The following is a 14,942-nucleotide window of genomic DNA, read 5'->3' as shown; positions in this document are numbered from 1 at the left end:
AGATGATGTAACTGAGACCCACAGAAGTGAAGCGACTTTTCCAAGGTCACACTGCAGACGAGCGACTGGCCCCAGAATTAGAACCCATGACCTTCTGACTCTCAGGGCCAGGCTTTATCCACTACGTCGTGCTGTGTCTCAGGATTGTGTGGTCCCAGCTACCAGCATTGTATCTCAGCTTACCACACCACTAAACTGAAATCGGACTCCCGTGGAACCCCAGAACTTATTCCGCTGTTGTGTCTGCCCCCCTGGATCACCAGGATGGACACTTTTATGATGAGATAAAAGCAACCTTTATTATGAAATAAAAAATACGCATCATCATCATCAGGGCAAGCCTAAGTAACCTTATGGTCCAGATGCTATTTGAGAAGGTATTTCGGGCTCAATCCCCTCTTAAACCCGAGGGACAGAGTTAGATGGTGAGATTTGAGGATGCCCGCTCATGGTTGGCCATCTTCGATCCCCGTCTCAAATGTGGGCACGAGGGGAAGAAAACCTGAGTCCAAAGGGTTCACAGGGCACAGGGTCAGGGGAGCATTGTTCTCCCCGCCATCTCCGGGGGGGTGAGGAAAGAATACGGGGCGGAGAGTGCCGGAGAAGGACGTGTTGAAGGTGTAGATGAGGCTCCCGCCCCTCACGTCGTAGAAAGCGACAACTCCGGCCTCATAGTCCAAGAACACCGCGACACGATCCACCGCCACCGGCGGGAATAGGGGGGTCCAGGGCACTGTGCCGGCCAAGTAGCCCCTTCCCCCGTGCAGCTTCAGGAGCCAGAATCCGCCGGGAGGGCCGGCTAGGATCGGCCCCTTCCTCTCAGCAGACTCTTGACACACGCCCAGTTCCCAGGCCGTCTTGGCGCCCACCTCCACCTCCCAATAGTGTCTCCCCGAAGAGAAGGACGCGGACCCCAGGACGCCGGCCAGCGGGTCAGATCTGTCGGGGGTTTCCGGGAGGCGACGCCGGGCGTATCTCACGCTTCTCCCATCCTCGGACAGCTCAAGGCGGCGATGAGCCGTGTCTCGGTCCATGATCATGTCCACTGCCAAGAAAGCACGGCGGTCAGTTGTGGGGCCGAGATACTGGGGAGAAGATCCTGCCCGACACATCCTTAGTTACTCATCCATCGAGTGCCTACTGTTTGCGGACCACTGTCCGAAGCGCTTGGGAGAGTGCGATACAACAGTAAACAGACACATTCCCTTCCCGCAGCGTGCTCACGGTCCCGAGCGGGAGGTAGACATTGATATAATTAAATACATTGCAGATATGGACCCAAGAGCCGTGGGGTTGGGAGGCTCCACGCACCTGTAAATTTGCTCATCATCTCCCTCCGCCCGGGCACCCAGCACTGGCTCTTCAGTTCCACCGAGACCATCCTGGGCCTCTGCAAAAGGTCCTGGCATCTAGGAAGAGATGAGACCACATTAATCTCAGAGCAAAGTAGACATAGGAGGAAGTGGATGGCAACCCTGACCAATATAACCCAGTTTACCCCGGGAATGCCCCATGGACCGAAAGAGTAAGATGGTTGGGATGAAGTGGCATGGTGTAGTGGAAACAGCACGGGTCTGGGAGTCAGAAGGTTCCGAGTTCGAATCCCGGGTCCGCCACTTGTCTGCCGAGTGACCCTGGGCAAGTCGCTTCACTTCTCTATACCTCTGTTCAAAGCGAGAACTTACCTGCTTATTGTCCTTCTCACATCCTGCAGGAGAAAGAAAAAATCAGGATCAGCGTCTGTCCAGGTCATTAATCCTTTGACTGACGTTGCTCATGTCAGTGGTCCTTCCCCTTGTAATGGCTTCAGTGTTAGCACAGGGCTCCTCATACACCAGGTGCTCAGTAAATATCATCGACTGATTGGTTGATGACTGTTTCATGACCACCCCCTGGCCCAAGGGTTTCGTGGCATTTTCATCCTGGGCAGTCTGTGTCGTAATTTCTTCATCTGCAAAATGGGGAGTCAATACCTGTTTTCTCCCTCCTACTTGAACTGTAGATTCCCATGTGGGAATCTGAAGTTCACAGTGCTCAGTACAGCGCTTGGCTCATTTAACAAATGCCACCATTATTATTGTTGTTATCATTATCATTATTACCCCGAACTCACCGTTAGTAGCTCCAGAGGCGGCTTCTGGTACACGTCCTCCACGTCCACGATGGTCTGCTTCAGCCTGTTGGAGTTCCAGGCTAACTCGGCCTCGTTCTTCCGGAGGCTCCGCAGACCATTTCCCTCCTCTTCCTCCAGCTTCTGCAGCTGTTCCCTCTCCTCTCTGACCAGTAACCGCCGCATGTTCTCAAACTCGGACTCGATGACGCGTCTCTCCGTCTCCACTTTCTCCTGCGGTCACAGATTTTTTTTCAATTTTTGTGGCATTATTTAAGTGTTTAACCAATGCTGTAAGTGTTAAAAGCGTGAAGAGCTGGAGTAGATACAAGTTAATCATCTTGAACGAAGTCCATGTCCCTCATGGCGCTCATGGTGGCTTAGTGGGCAGAACGTAGGCCTGGGATCGGAAAGACCTGAGTTCTAACCCCAGTGCTGCCACACGTCTGCTGTGTGACCTTGAGCAAGTCACTTTACTTCTCAGGGCCTCAGTTACCTCATCAGAAAAATGGGGACTGTGAGCTCCAGGTGGAACGGAGGATGCTCAACCCACTTGGCTTGTATCTACCCCAGCACTTAATACGGTGTCTGGCACAGATTAAACCCGTAACAAACACCATTAAAAATAAATACCATTGATTGATTAAGCTCCGTTTTACAGACGAGGTAAAGGAGGCACAGAGAAATTAAGTGACTCTCCTCAGGTCACACATCAGACCTTATTGGTGGTGGAGCTGGGATCAGAACCCAGGCCCATTCTCTATCCACTAGGCCACCCTGCCTGTCCGGTTGGAGGCGGAAGAGCCATGGTCCGGGAGCAGGAACCTGGCCAATTGCCAGTCTGCTCATTGATGCTGACACTGAATCCTTCTGGGATAATATGTGGGATCGGATAAACCAAGAAATGCCATAAACAATCAGGGTGCCCTGAGTCCATAAATTAAGGGCAAAACGGCCACATTTTGAGGGAGATAAAATGTCTCTTGGAACAATAACAGTAGGTGGTACAATTCCATCTCTCTGCCCCTCTGCTCCGGGCGCTCCTTGTGGGCCTAGTGGATAGAGAAGGGACCTGGGAATAAGAAGGAGGCCACCTCTGTCCAACTCAGCCACTTGTCTGTTGTGTGACCTTGGTCAAGTCACTTAACTTCTCTGTGCATCAGTTACCTCATCGGTAAAATGGGGATTAAGACTGTGATTAAGAGTGAGACTTTATTAGCCTGTAATCACCCCAGTGCTTAGTATAGGACCTGCCACACAGTAAGTGCTTAATAAATACCACAATTATTATTAACAACTCTGTTGTACTTTCCCAAAGGCTTAGTACTGTCCTCTGCACATAGTAAATGATCAGTAAATATCACTGATTGATGGATGACCGCCCCCTGACCCAGGTAGGACCGGACCATGGTGATGACCCCAGAAAGGACCGGTTACTTGCCTTCCATGCTGTGTATTTGTTCTTCTCCCGTGCCAGCAGATTCTCAACCACATCCAACCCTTGGCATAGCTTCTGCTTCATCTCCTGGAGTTTCTCCTGCCAGGAAAATTCAGAAATTTGGATGAAGAAGGGTGTATCGAAGACTTACCCTCTGTCCTTAGAATCGGTGGCATTGTAGAGGACAGGAATGGGAATTCCCGCCATCAAATGCCCTTTCAACCTTTCAGAGAAGCAGCGAGGCTTCGTCGATAGAGCCCGGCCTGGGAGTCAGAGGGTCCTGGGTTCTATTCTCTGCTCCACCCCATGTCTGCTGTGGGGCCTTGGGCAAGTCACTTCACTTCTCGGAGCCTCAGTTACCTCATCTATAAAATGGGGATTAAGAATGTGAGTCTAAGTGGGACAGGGACCGTGGCCAACCTGATTAACTTGTATCTATCCCAGCACTTAGATCAGTGCTTGGCACATAGTAAGTACTTAACAGGTACCATAATTATCATTACTAACCATCCACACGCATTATTGTTAATCGTATTTATGGAGCGCTCATTGTGTGCAAATCATTGTACTAAGTGCTTGGGAGAGTACAGTGTAACATCAAGCACGCTCGCTGCCCGTAACAAGCTCACGGTCTAGAGGCTTGTAGCCAACAGCACTCGGTCAGCTGTAGGTGAGCACCCCGTGACGTGCCCACCTCTTGTGCCTTGCAACCCCCTCTTACCAATCCAGCCCGCTGGACCCATCGCCGGGGTCACCACGGATCTACATCTCCGCCCCTGTCCTCTCCCCCTCCCTTCGGGCTCGCATCTCCTCCCGCCTCCGGGACGTCTCCACCTGGATGTCGGCCCGCCACCTAAAACTCAACGTGAGCGAGACCGAGCTCCTCATCTTCCCTCCCGAACCCGGTCCTCTCCCGGACTTCTCTACCACCGTCGATGGCACGACCATCCTTCCCGTCTCTCGGGCCCGCGATCTCGGTGTCATCCTTGACTCTCGTTCACCCCACGCATCCTATCCGTTACCGAGACCCGCCGGTTTCACCTCTACGACATCGCCAAGATCCGCCCTTTCCTCTCCACCCAAACGGCTACCTTACCGCTACGGGCTCTCGTTATATCCCGGCTAGACTACCGTGTCGGCCTTCTCTCCGACCTCCCTTCCTCCTCTCTCGCCCCGCTCCGGTCTATTCTTCACTCCGCTGCCCGGCTCATCTACCTGCAGAGACGATCTGGGCATGTCACTCCCCTTCTTAAACAACTCCAGTGGTTGCCCATCGACCTCCGCTCCAAACAAAAACTCCTCACTCTAGGCTTCGAGGCTCTCCGTCACCTCGCCCCTTCCCACCTCTCCTCCCTTCTCTCTTTCTACCGCCCACCCCGCACGCTCCGCTCCTCCGCCGCCCACCTCCTCACCGTCCCTCGGTCTCGCCTATCCCGCCGTCGACCCCCGGGTCACGTCCTCCCGCGGTCCCGGAACGCCCTCCCTCTTCACCTCCGCCAAACTGATTCTCTTTCCCTCTTCAAAACCCTACTTAAAACTTACCTCCTCCAAGAGGCGTTCCCAGACCGAGCTCCTCTTCTCCCTCTACTCCCTCTGCCACCCCCCCTTTACCTCTCCGCAGCTAAACCCTCTTTTTCCCCTTTTCCCTCTGCTCCTCCACCTCTCCCTCCCCATCCCCACAGCACTGTACTCGTCCGCTCGACTGTATATATTTTCGTTACCCTATTTATTTTGTTAATGAATTGTACATCGCCTCGATTCTATTTAGTTGCCGTCGTTTTTACGAGATGTTCTTCCCCTCGACTCTATTTATCGCCATCGTTCTCGTCTGTCCGTCTCCCCCGATTAGACCGTAAGCCCGTCAAACGGCAGGGACTGTCTCTATCTGTGGCCGACTTGTTCATCCCAAGCGCTTAGTACAGTGCTCTGCACATAGTAAGCGCTCAATAAATACTATATACTATTGAATGAACCACGTCCCCCGCCACCGAGTAATCGACGTGTGATCTCTTCCCGGTGACGGCGGAATCGGTCAGACCTTGAACTCCTGGGCGGCCTCCTCGATGGGACGGACCGTGTGGGCCCGATGCTCCCGGGACAGCTCGCACACCATGCAGATGGGGGCCTGGTCCTCCTGGCAGAACAGAGCCATCTCCTCGTGGTGCTTGCCACACACACTGGCCTCTCGGGGGCTCGGCAGCTGGCTCAGCTGCAACAGCTGGGCCAACTGCGCCAGTTTCTCCAGTCGCCAGTTTGAAGGGAAGGCCCTCTGGCCCGAGAGCCCCGGGCATTCCTGGCAGGAGAAACACTGCTCCTCCTCCGTCCAGTAACAGGACAGACAAGCTCTGCAGAAGCTGTGTCCGCAGTCCATGGTCACCGGGTCCTTGAAATAGTCCTTGCAGATGGTGCACGTCACCTCTCGTTGGAAAAATCCAGCGAGGTCCACGTCGGCCATAGTTCCTAGAGAGAAAGAGACCTGGTTGGTTAATCTCTGTTGCTCCTCTAAACTGTAAACTCATTCTTCATTCATTCAGTCGTATGTATTGAGCACCTACTGTGTGCAGAGCACTGTGCAATGGAGAGTATGATACAATAATAAACGTGCGTATTCCCTGCCCACTATGAGCTTATCGGCAGGGGATGAACAAAGTGGGCAAGTTAGGGCATCTCAGAAAGGACTGGAGGAAGAGGAAAGGGGGGGTGGGGGACTTAGTCAAAGAAGGTCTTATGGAGGAGATAAGCCCCATTTTACAGATGAGGTAATTGAGGTACAAAGAAGTGAAGCGACTTGGCCGAGGTCACACACGGACAAGTGTCGGAGCCAAGATTAGAACCAGGCCTGTGCTCTACCTACTAGGCCAATATAACAGAGTTGGCAGACATGTTCTCTGCCCACAGTGAGCTAGACAGTCTAGAGCGGAAGGCAGACAAATGAATGATAATAATAATCGTATTTGTTAAGCACTCACTGCGTGCCAAACACCTGTTCTAAGTGCTGGGATAGGTACAAGGTCATCTGGTTGTCCCATGTGGGACTCACAGTCTTAATCCCCACTTTATAGTTGAGGTGACTGAGACACAGAGAAGTTAAGTGACTTCCCCAAAGTCACACAGCTAAGTGGCAGAGCTGGGATTAGAACTCATGACCCCTGACTCCCAAGCCCATGCTTTTTCCACAAAGCCCTGCTGTGGACATGGACTTAAGTGCTTACGGTGTTATTTTTATCTATCTTTAGCACTCGTTTATGTGTCTATTCCAACTACTCTTGTGAAAATTATTAGCTCTTCCCACTAGAGTATAAACTGTAGTGGGAAAAGAGGAAAGGGGGCTCAGTCAGGGAAGGCCTCTTGGAGGAGATGGGCCTTGAAGCACAGGAGAGTCATTGTCAGATTTTAGGAAGGAGGGCGTTCCGGGCCAGAGGCAGGATATGGGAGACGGGTCGGTGGTTAGATGGGTGAGTTTGAGTGAGAAGTTGAGTATTTTAGGAGTGAAGTGTGAGGGCTGGGTTGTAATAGAAAAGTAGCAAGGTGAGGTAGGAGGGGGCAAAGGGTTTGAGTACTTTAAAACCAATGGTGAGGAGTTTTTGTTTGATGCCGAAGTGGAAGGGCAACCACTGGAGCTTCTTGAGGAGCGGGGAAATATGTCCTGGACATTTTTGTAGGAAGATGATCCGGGCAGCAGAGTGAAGTATGGACCGGAGCTGGGAGAGACAGGAGGCTGGGTGGTCAGCAAGGAGGCTGATGCAGTTATCCAGATGGGAGAGGATGAGTGATTGTATAATCACTCATCATAATAATGACTACGATTAACTGACGATACATGAAATACTGTACCAGGCCTTGGAGAACTAGATTGGGATGAAATCATCCATGTCCTTGAGGAACTTTGACCTCCTCAGTCAATCAGAGGTATTTATTGAGTGGTTACTGAATGCCAGAACAGTCCTTGACACAAAATAAGCACTCAAGTGCTATACAGTCCTTTCAGACTGTAAGCCCGTCATGGGGCAGGGATTGGCTCTATCTGTTGCCGAATTGTACATTCCTAGTGCTTAATACAGTGCTGTGCACATGGTAAGCGCTCAATAAATACTATTGAATGAATGAATGAATAAGTACACGTCTCATTTATTCATTCACTTGTATTTCTTGAGCACGTACCATGTGCAGTGCACTGTTCTAAGCATTTAGGAGAGTACAGTATCACGACCTTACCTAAGGTGACCGGGTTTCACCGTATTTCCGAACCCCTGGCTCAAACAAAAATGGACAAGGGGAAACTGACCTTGGAAGTTTCTGATCTGGGAATTCTCCTTGAGGGTCTGTTGCTCTGATTTCTCAGCTTCCAGCAGCGGGAAGGTTTAAGGCGAGGTGGACTCGGCTCTGCTTTTCTCTTTTGGCTTCTGTGGCTCTCGCTCCTCAGTTTCCAGCAGCAGGGTTGATTGAGGTGGAGCTGGGCAGGAACATTTATCTGCTTCTGGTTGGCCCAGTCTCCTCACCTCTTTGTCACCTCCAAGTCCTGTAAACTCTGAAGACTTTCTTCTGACCAAACCTCTCTTTCAAGAACTGTGGGGACAAACCAATTGTCTAGGGAGAGGATGGGTTAGTTTATACCTGGAGACCAGGCCATTAGAGGCTTTGCTGATGTAATTGCCCCATCCCTACCCCAGGACCTGGAGCAGTGCTCAGCACAAACCTTAATAACTACCGCAGTTACCATCGACCTTCTGTGCCACACCTGGATGTGAACTCAGTTTATCTCTGGAGGGCGGAGTCGTCATCTGAGTCACTAACATGGTCACCAACCAAGTGTGAACAGATGACTACAGAAAAGCTTTTGCCATTTTGAATTTGGTCTTCGAAATCTGCTTTTTCTCATTCTTGCTTTACCTTCACTCCACCCCAGCATTCTCAAAGAGCCTTTTATCGCCAAGGAGAAGTTAGAGCCAACAGGAATACCATTTTTTTGTGGTATTTGTTAAGTGCTTACTCTGTGCACGTTGCAGTCTTCAGCGCTGGGGTCGGTACAAGCTAATCGGGTTGGACACAGTCCTCTTCCCACGTGGGGTTCACGGTCTTCATCCCCATTTCACAGATGAGGTTACCGAGGCACAGAGAAGTAGTTATGCCTGCCTGTAGTTTGGGATCTGTCCACTGGGAATACCAGGAAGCCCCCGGTTTCTGGTTCCTGACCCATCCTTCCTTTGTTATTGCCGGGGCGCTCAGTCGAGTGCATTGTTCTCAAGGGACGCTCACTAAATGCCATAACAAAACTTTAAAGCAACTGTCCTGCCTTGTCCAATTCTAAATATTAAATGAAGCTAGCTAGTTTGTCACCCAGTGAGTGGGTTTTACCTGTTACTGGAGGATCCCAAGAAAGGATTGCCAAGAAATGTTTCACTTGTGAAAACAAATTACCTTGATGTCATTTTCTGCCCGAATTGTATTTTCTGGCAGATTTAGAGGGAACGTTTGAGTGCATGTAATGCATAGGTCTCTGTAGCTAATTCACATGAGAATAACAGCAGTAATATTACCAATGCCACCGCCTTGTTGATCTCTTCATTGCACCGTCAGGGCTGAGGGGGGAAAAAAAGTGTTCCCCCCGGCGGAACAGACTTGTCTGGAAATCGTGTCATTAGAGACTTGGTGATCAAAACGAAATCACCTGTAAACCCATGAACAGATCTACCTTGTATTCAGACATGCATGTGCATTTATTCTATCATTTAAAGATGGAATCGCCTCCATATTTTTTTGCTTGATATAGATGCTTTGTTAAGAGTAGTAGTGTGGAAAACGATAATTCAGTTAATTTTCAGATCTCAGGGGCAAAGTATACCGTATGAAACTTTTGCAGGGCCGTGAGTTGGGCAAGTGGAGTGTATATTAAGTAGCTAGCAGAATTGTCCCTGTTACCACTCCTCATCAGCGTTAACATTCCCAGTGCTGTTGAGGATTGATTGCAGGCTCCTAAGCATTCTTTTGTACTGTCACTTGGGCCTCAGCATTAGCAATGTCACCTGATTAACTCCAAGAGCTGTCTACTCTACGTGTGATTAGATTCCAAAAGAGTTTGGAAAAATGTAAGCAATTTTCACGGACTCTGCTGAAACACTCTCCCACACTCCCTCACTCCCTTCGCTGACCACAGGACTTCCCTTCTGGATTCCGAGTCTGCCGGAGGATGAGAGTCGTATATCGAGCCGACACTCTTAGCTTGAACTCTTTGTAAATGAGCCCCGCTTTTCGAGTAAGCCGAAAAGGAGCATCTATTTTTGATTAGACTTCAGTTTTGAGAGCACTCTGAATACTGATGGCTCTTCATTTTTTCCAAGGGAATGTCCCGTTTTTCTCTTTTTTTTTTTTGACCCCAGATTTGAGCCCAGATATGAAGTGCCATCTTCAACTGGAAGGGAATTCCAGGTGTTTGCATGGGCTGAGAATCTGAGAGAGACGAGAGCACGTGCAAAGGCTCACAAGATATCCGCAACTGAGGGTACTTTCGGAGAAGCTGCGTGGCATTTTGGACATAGCTTGGGCCTGGGAGTCAGAAGGTTGTGGGTTCTTATCCTGACTCCACCACTTGTCTGCTATGTACCTCGGGCAAGTCACTTCACTTCTTTGGGCCTCAGTTACTCATCCTTAAAATGGAGATTGAGACTGTGAGTCCCAGTCTAGTGTTGTTTGCGATTCATCTTTCTCCATCTCTGAAGTTCAGAATTGGATTTTAGATTAGCCAATTCCTTCTTATTCAGAAAGACCATTCATTACGTTGCATAAGTGCACGCACCTATATCTATAGATGTTTGTGTGTGTGTGTATGTGTTACTAAGTACTTTTAACAAGTGTGCGCTCACCTCCCCAAGCAGAACACCCTTATATTAAGAGAAACGTCACTGCTTCTTCGCCGGCAGTATAAATTTACATGATGATATGCAGAAGGGGCACGGGGTTACTGATTTGGAGTGGAATAAACCTCTCCTGTAAAGATGTGCAGATTTTGGCACCGCAAATTAGGTTGGAGGTTTTTAAAATCTCATTCTACTTTAATGTGTGATTACAAATTCAGGGTCTTCTGCACACCTTTTAGCAAGGGTAACACTCAGAGTGATTTCACGGCCCTCTGTCACAAGCGTGAAAGGCTCGTGTTAATTAGCGGCGTTCTTCTCCTGTCGCCAATCTATGCCCCCAGCGTCCTCCGCGGCTGGCAGAGTTCCCCACCGTTGGCAGAGGAGTTGATGTTGGAGCAGTTCCACATTTTCCTATGGATTCAAAGTGCAGAATCCAATCCATGTTTCTAAATGATATCCTTTCTAGTTGACTCAGTCTCGAAGCGTCAGGCGGGGCCTAACCTCTAAGCAGCCCTCACAGTTTAGGTCTCTGCGCTCCTGGGGAAACGTAGTACCCGCCACCGTGCAGGGAAAAGGTGGCCGACTCTCACAGGACAGAGATTTGTCTTCGGCTTTCTTTTTGGGTTAAGCAGTGGAAACACATCCCGACCGCTCTTCTAGACTAAGCCCAGGATGAGGTCCTGGGAGTTCTGCCTTAAAACCCTTCGGTGACCCCCTCTCATAAATAATGATGGTATTATTAGACGATGAAAATGAGCCACAGCTATTGCCCCTCGGGGACAGAATGCATTTTGCTCACCTGACCCTCTAAGCCTGTAATTTCACTGTGGCCAGGGAATGTGTCTACTGATTGTTGCATTATACTAAATTTGTGAAGTATTTGTTAAGTGTTTACTATGTGCCAGACCCTGTTCTAGGCGCTGGGGTAGATAGCAGATAATCAGGTTGGACACAGCCCCCGTTCCATATATGGCTCGGTGTCATTCATTCAGTCGTATTTATTGAGCACTCACTGTGTGCAGAGCACTGTATTAATCACTTGGGAAAGTACAGTAGAGCAATATAGAGAGACAGTCCCTGCCCACAACAAAAGTCTTAATCCCCATTCTGCAGATGAGGGAACTGAGACCCAGAGAAATGATATGATTCGCCCAGGTCCCAAGGCCAACAAGTGGTGGAACTGGGATTAGAACCCAGGTCCCGTTGATTGCCAGGCCCATGCCCTGTCCTCTAAGCCACACTGCTTCTCCCAAGTGCTTAGTACAGTCCTCTCCACACAGTATGCACCCAGTAAATACCCCTGACGATGATGATGGCCAAAGGTGAGTATGGAAATGGATGACCTGTAACATATGGCCAATTCCTGCTTCCTTTAGAACCAGGTTGGTCGTATTAATAATAATAATAATGGCACTTGTTAAGCACTTATTATTTTCCAAGCACTGTTCTACCTATGGGGTACATACAAATTAATCGGGTTGGACGCAGTCCCTGTCCCACCTGGGGCTCATCTTGCAAGATGAGTAAAGAGATGGTTCTTTTTACAAATGGTTCATATCAGTGGAATATACTACTCCCCATCTCTCCCCCCAGCTCATTCCCCATGCTGCAGATTTGGAGGTTAAGGGCACCCAAGTAATCCCCGAGACTTCCATTCATTCCGTTGTATTTAGTGAGCACTTACTGTGTGCGGAGCACTTACTAAGCACTTGGAAAAGTACAGTTCATCAATAAAGAGAGACAGTCCCTGCCCACACCGGGTTTACAGTCTAGAAGCAAATAGCAGCATGGCCTAGTGTTTAGAAAGCAGGCCTGGGAGTCAGGAGGAACTGGAGTCTAATCTCGGATCCGCCAATTGTCTGCTGTGCGACCTGGGGCAAGTCACTTGACTTTTCTGGGCCTCAGTTCCCTCATCTGTAACATGTGGATTAAAGCCGTGAGCCCCATGTGGGATATGGACTGTGTCCAATCTAACTAGCTTGTATCTACCCCTGCACTTACTACAGTGCCTGGCACATCGTAAGGGCTTAACAGTCACCATAAACAAGCAAAGACCACACAGCCAGCCAAACAAGCCTGTGGGTGGGTGGTCGAGTCCCAGTCCTAATAATAATAATAATGGTATCTGTTGAGTGCCTACTATGTGCAAAGCACTGTTCTAAGCGCTGGGGGGGGATACAAGGTGATCAGGTTGTCCCACGTGGGGCTCACAGTTTTAATCCCCATTTTACAGACGAGGGAACTGAGGCCCAGAGAAGTGAAGTGACTTGCCCAAAGTCACACAGCTGGCAAGCGGCGAAGCCGGGATTAGAACCCGTGACCTCTGACTCCCCAGCCTGGGCTCTTTCCACCGAGCCATGCTGCTTCAGCTTCTGCTTACAGAATGGGAGCTTGCTCTTAGCCCAAAGGATCAATTATGAACCCACTGATTAAATGATTGAGAGGGTGAATAATGGTGACTTATAAAACCCATTCATTCACTCATTCATTTATTTGTATTTATTGAACGCTTACTGTGTGCAAAGCCCTGAACTTGGGAGAGGACAGACTGTGCAAGCAGTGGGTGGTAATACCAGGCACCGCGAGACTGAGGGGACAGTTAGGGGTGGTAGGATCACTCTCCCAACCTGGTTTTCCGTCCCAGCATGATGATGATGGTATTTGTTAAGCGATTACTATGTGCAAAGCACTGTTCTAAGCGCTGGGGAGGATACAAGGTGATCAGGTTGTCCCCCGTGGGGCTGAGGCCAGAGGGGGTCAATTTGGGCCCATCTTCTCCACGAGGCCTTCCCTGACTAAAACTCTCCTTTCCTCCCGCTCCTTTCTCAGCTTCTCTGACTTTCTCCCTTTATTCGTCTTTCCTCTCAGCCCCACAGCACTTGTGTCCGTATCTGGCATTTATTTATTTCTATTAACGTCTGTCTTCCCCTCTAGACTGTAAACTCGTCATGGGCAGGGAATGTGTCTGTTTATTGTTGTCCTCTCCCAAGTGCAGTGCTTTGCACGCAGCAAGCGTTCAATAAGTACGAATAAATGAATGAGTGAATGAATGGGTTTTGTAAGCCACCATTATTCACCCTCTCCATCATTGGATCAGTGGGTTCATAATAGATCCTCTGGGCTAAGAGCAAGCTCCGATTCTGTAAGGAACCACGGTGGTGTTGCTTGACAGTCGCCTCAAGGTTGTGCTGAAGACGTTGGATGGGGTGTGCGACTCGGTCGGCAAGTACCGGCGTGATGGTACTAGGAGTTCAGGGGCAAAGATAGATTTAATCTGCAAATGAAGAGTTCTTTATCTAAATTATAAATCCTGGCTAGTGGGCCTGGAGCCAAATAATAATAATGATAATAATAAATTATGATAGTTGTTAAGCACTTTACTAAGCGCCGGGGTGGATACAAGCAAATTGGGTTGGACAAGTCTCTGTCCCACATGGGGCTCACAGACTCAATCCCCATTTTAAAGACAAAGAAATGATTATTTTACACAATAATAATTGTGACATTTGTAAAGCTCCCACTACATGCCAAACACTGAACTAAACACTGGGGTAGGTCCTGACAGTACTGCTGTTGACATCTATAAATTATATATTATAAATCGTTTTTAATATTATATTTTTTCCCCTCTAGACTGTAAACTCGTTCTGGGCAGGGAATGTGTCTACCAACTCCGTTGTATTCTCCCAGGCGCTTGGTATAACGCCCTGCACACTGTGAGCACACTAAGCAGGGTTGGCTTAGTGGATAAAGCATGAGCCTGGGAGTCAGAAGGACCTGGGTTCTAATCCATGCTCCTCCACATGTGTGCTGTGTGACCTTGGGCAAGTCATGTCACTTCTCTGTGCCTCAGTTACCTCATCTTTAAAATGGGAATTAAGAGTGTGAGCCCCACGTGGGGAGACGACTGTGTCCAACCCGATTATCTTGTATCTACCCCAGCGCTTAGAATAATGCTTGGCATGGTAAGATCGAGACCATAGAAGGATCAAGTACCATAATTATTATTATCAATTATTAATAGACAGCATTGATGACTGATGATATTTGTTGCCAAATTGTACTCTCCAAGCACTTAGTACAGTGCGCTGCACACAGTAAGCGCTCAATACATACGATTGAATGAATGAATTGATGATGGTGCCGGATAATCGGGATGGACACAATCCGTACCCCACGTAGGGCCCACGGCCTGACAGGGTTTTTCTGTGGGGTTACTGAGAAATTAATCGAGGTTCAACTGTGTGCCTGGAGTCTTTATTCTGTGGAAAAGTCTAAGGAAGCATCCTCGGCTCACGTTCAGTGCCGCAAGAGGGCCAGAGACCGTGTCTAATCTTTTTAGTTGACATTTGCCCCAGAGATTAACCCGGCGCTTGGCAGTTAGCAAACGCTGAAGAAATTTTATTTCTATTATGATGGAGTGGCGGAGTGGGGCGGAAGTGGGAAGAGATGAAAACCGGGGAATGTCTGCGATGTAACGGTAAGAAAAGTACATCTTGTACCGTAAACAAAGATGGATAAAGGGAAACACAGTTGCAGT

The 14,942-nt window shown here is 49.1% G+C and overlaps 1 protein-coding gene across 7 annotated transcripts in view; it reads left to right on the top strand.

Annotated features, from left to right (window-relative positions):
• DMD (dystrophin) overlaps positions 1-14,942 on the top strand; it is a 660,617-nt gene that overhangs the window by 90,400 nt on the left and 555,275 nt on the right. The window lies entirely within an intron of this gene.

The sequence above is a fragment of the Ornithorhynchus anatinus genome, chromosome 15, assembly GCF_004115215.2.
Source record: "Ornithorhynchus anatinus isolate Pmale09 chromosome 15, mOrnAna1.pri.v4, whole genome shotgun sequence".
Classification (NCBI taxonomy): domain Eukaryota; kingdom Metazoa; phylum Chordata; class Mammalia; order Monotremata; family Ornithorhynchidae; genus Ornithorhynchus; species Ornithorhynchus anatinus.
The sequence above is the reverse complement of the archived record's forward strand: the minus strand, read 5'-3'. Positions and strand labels throughout refer to the sequence as shown.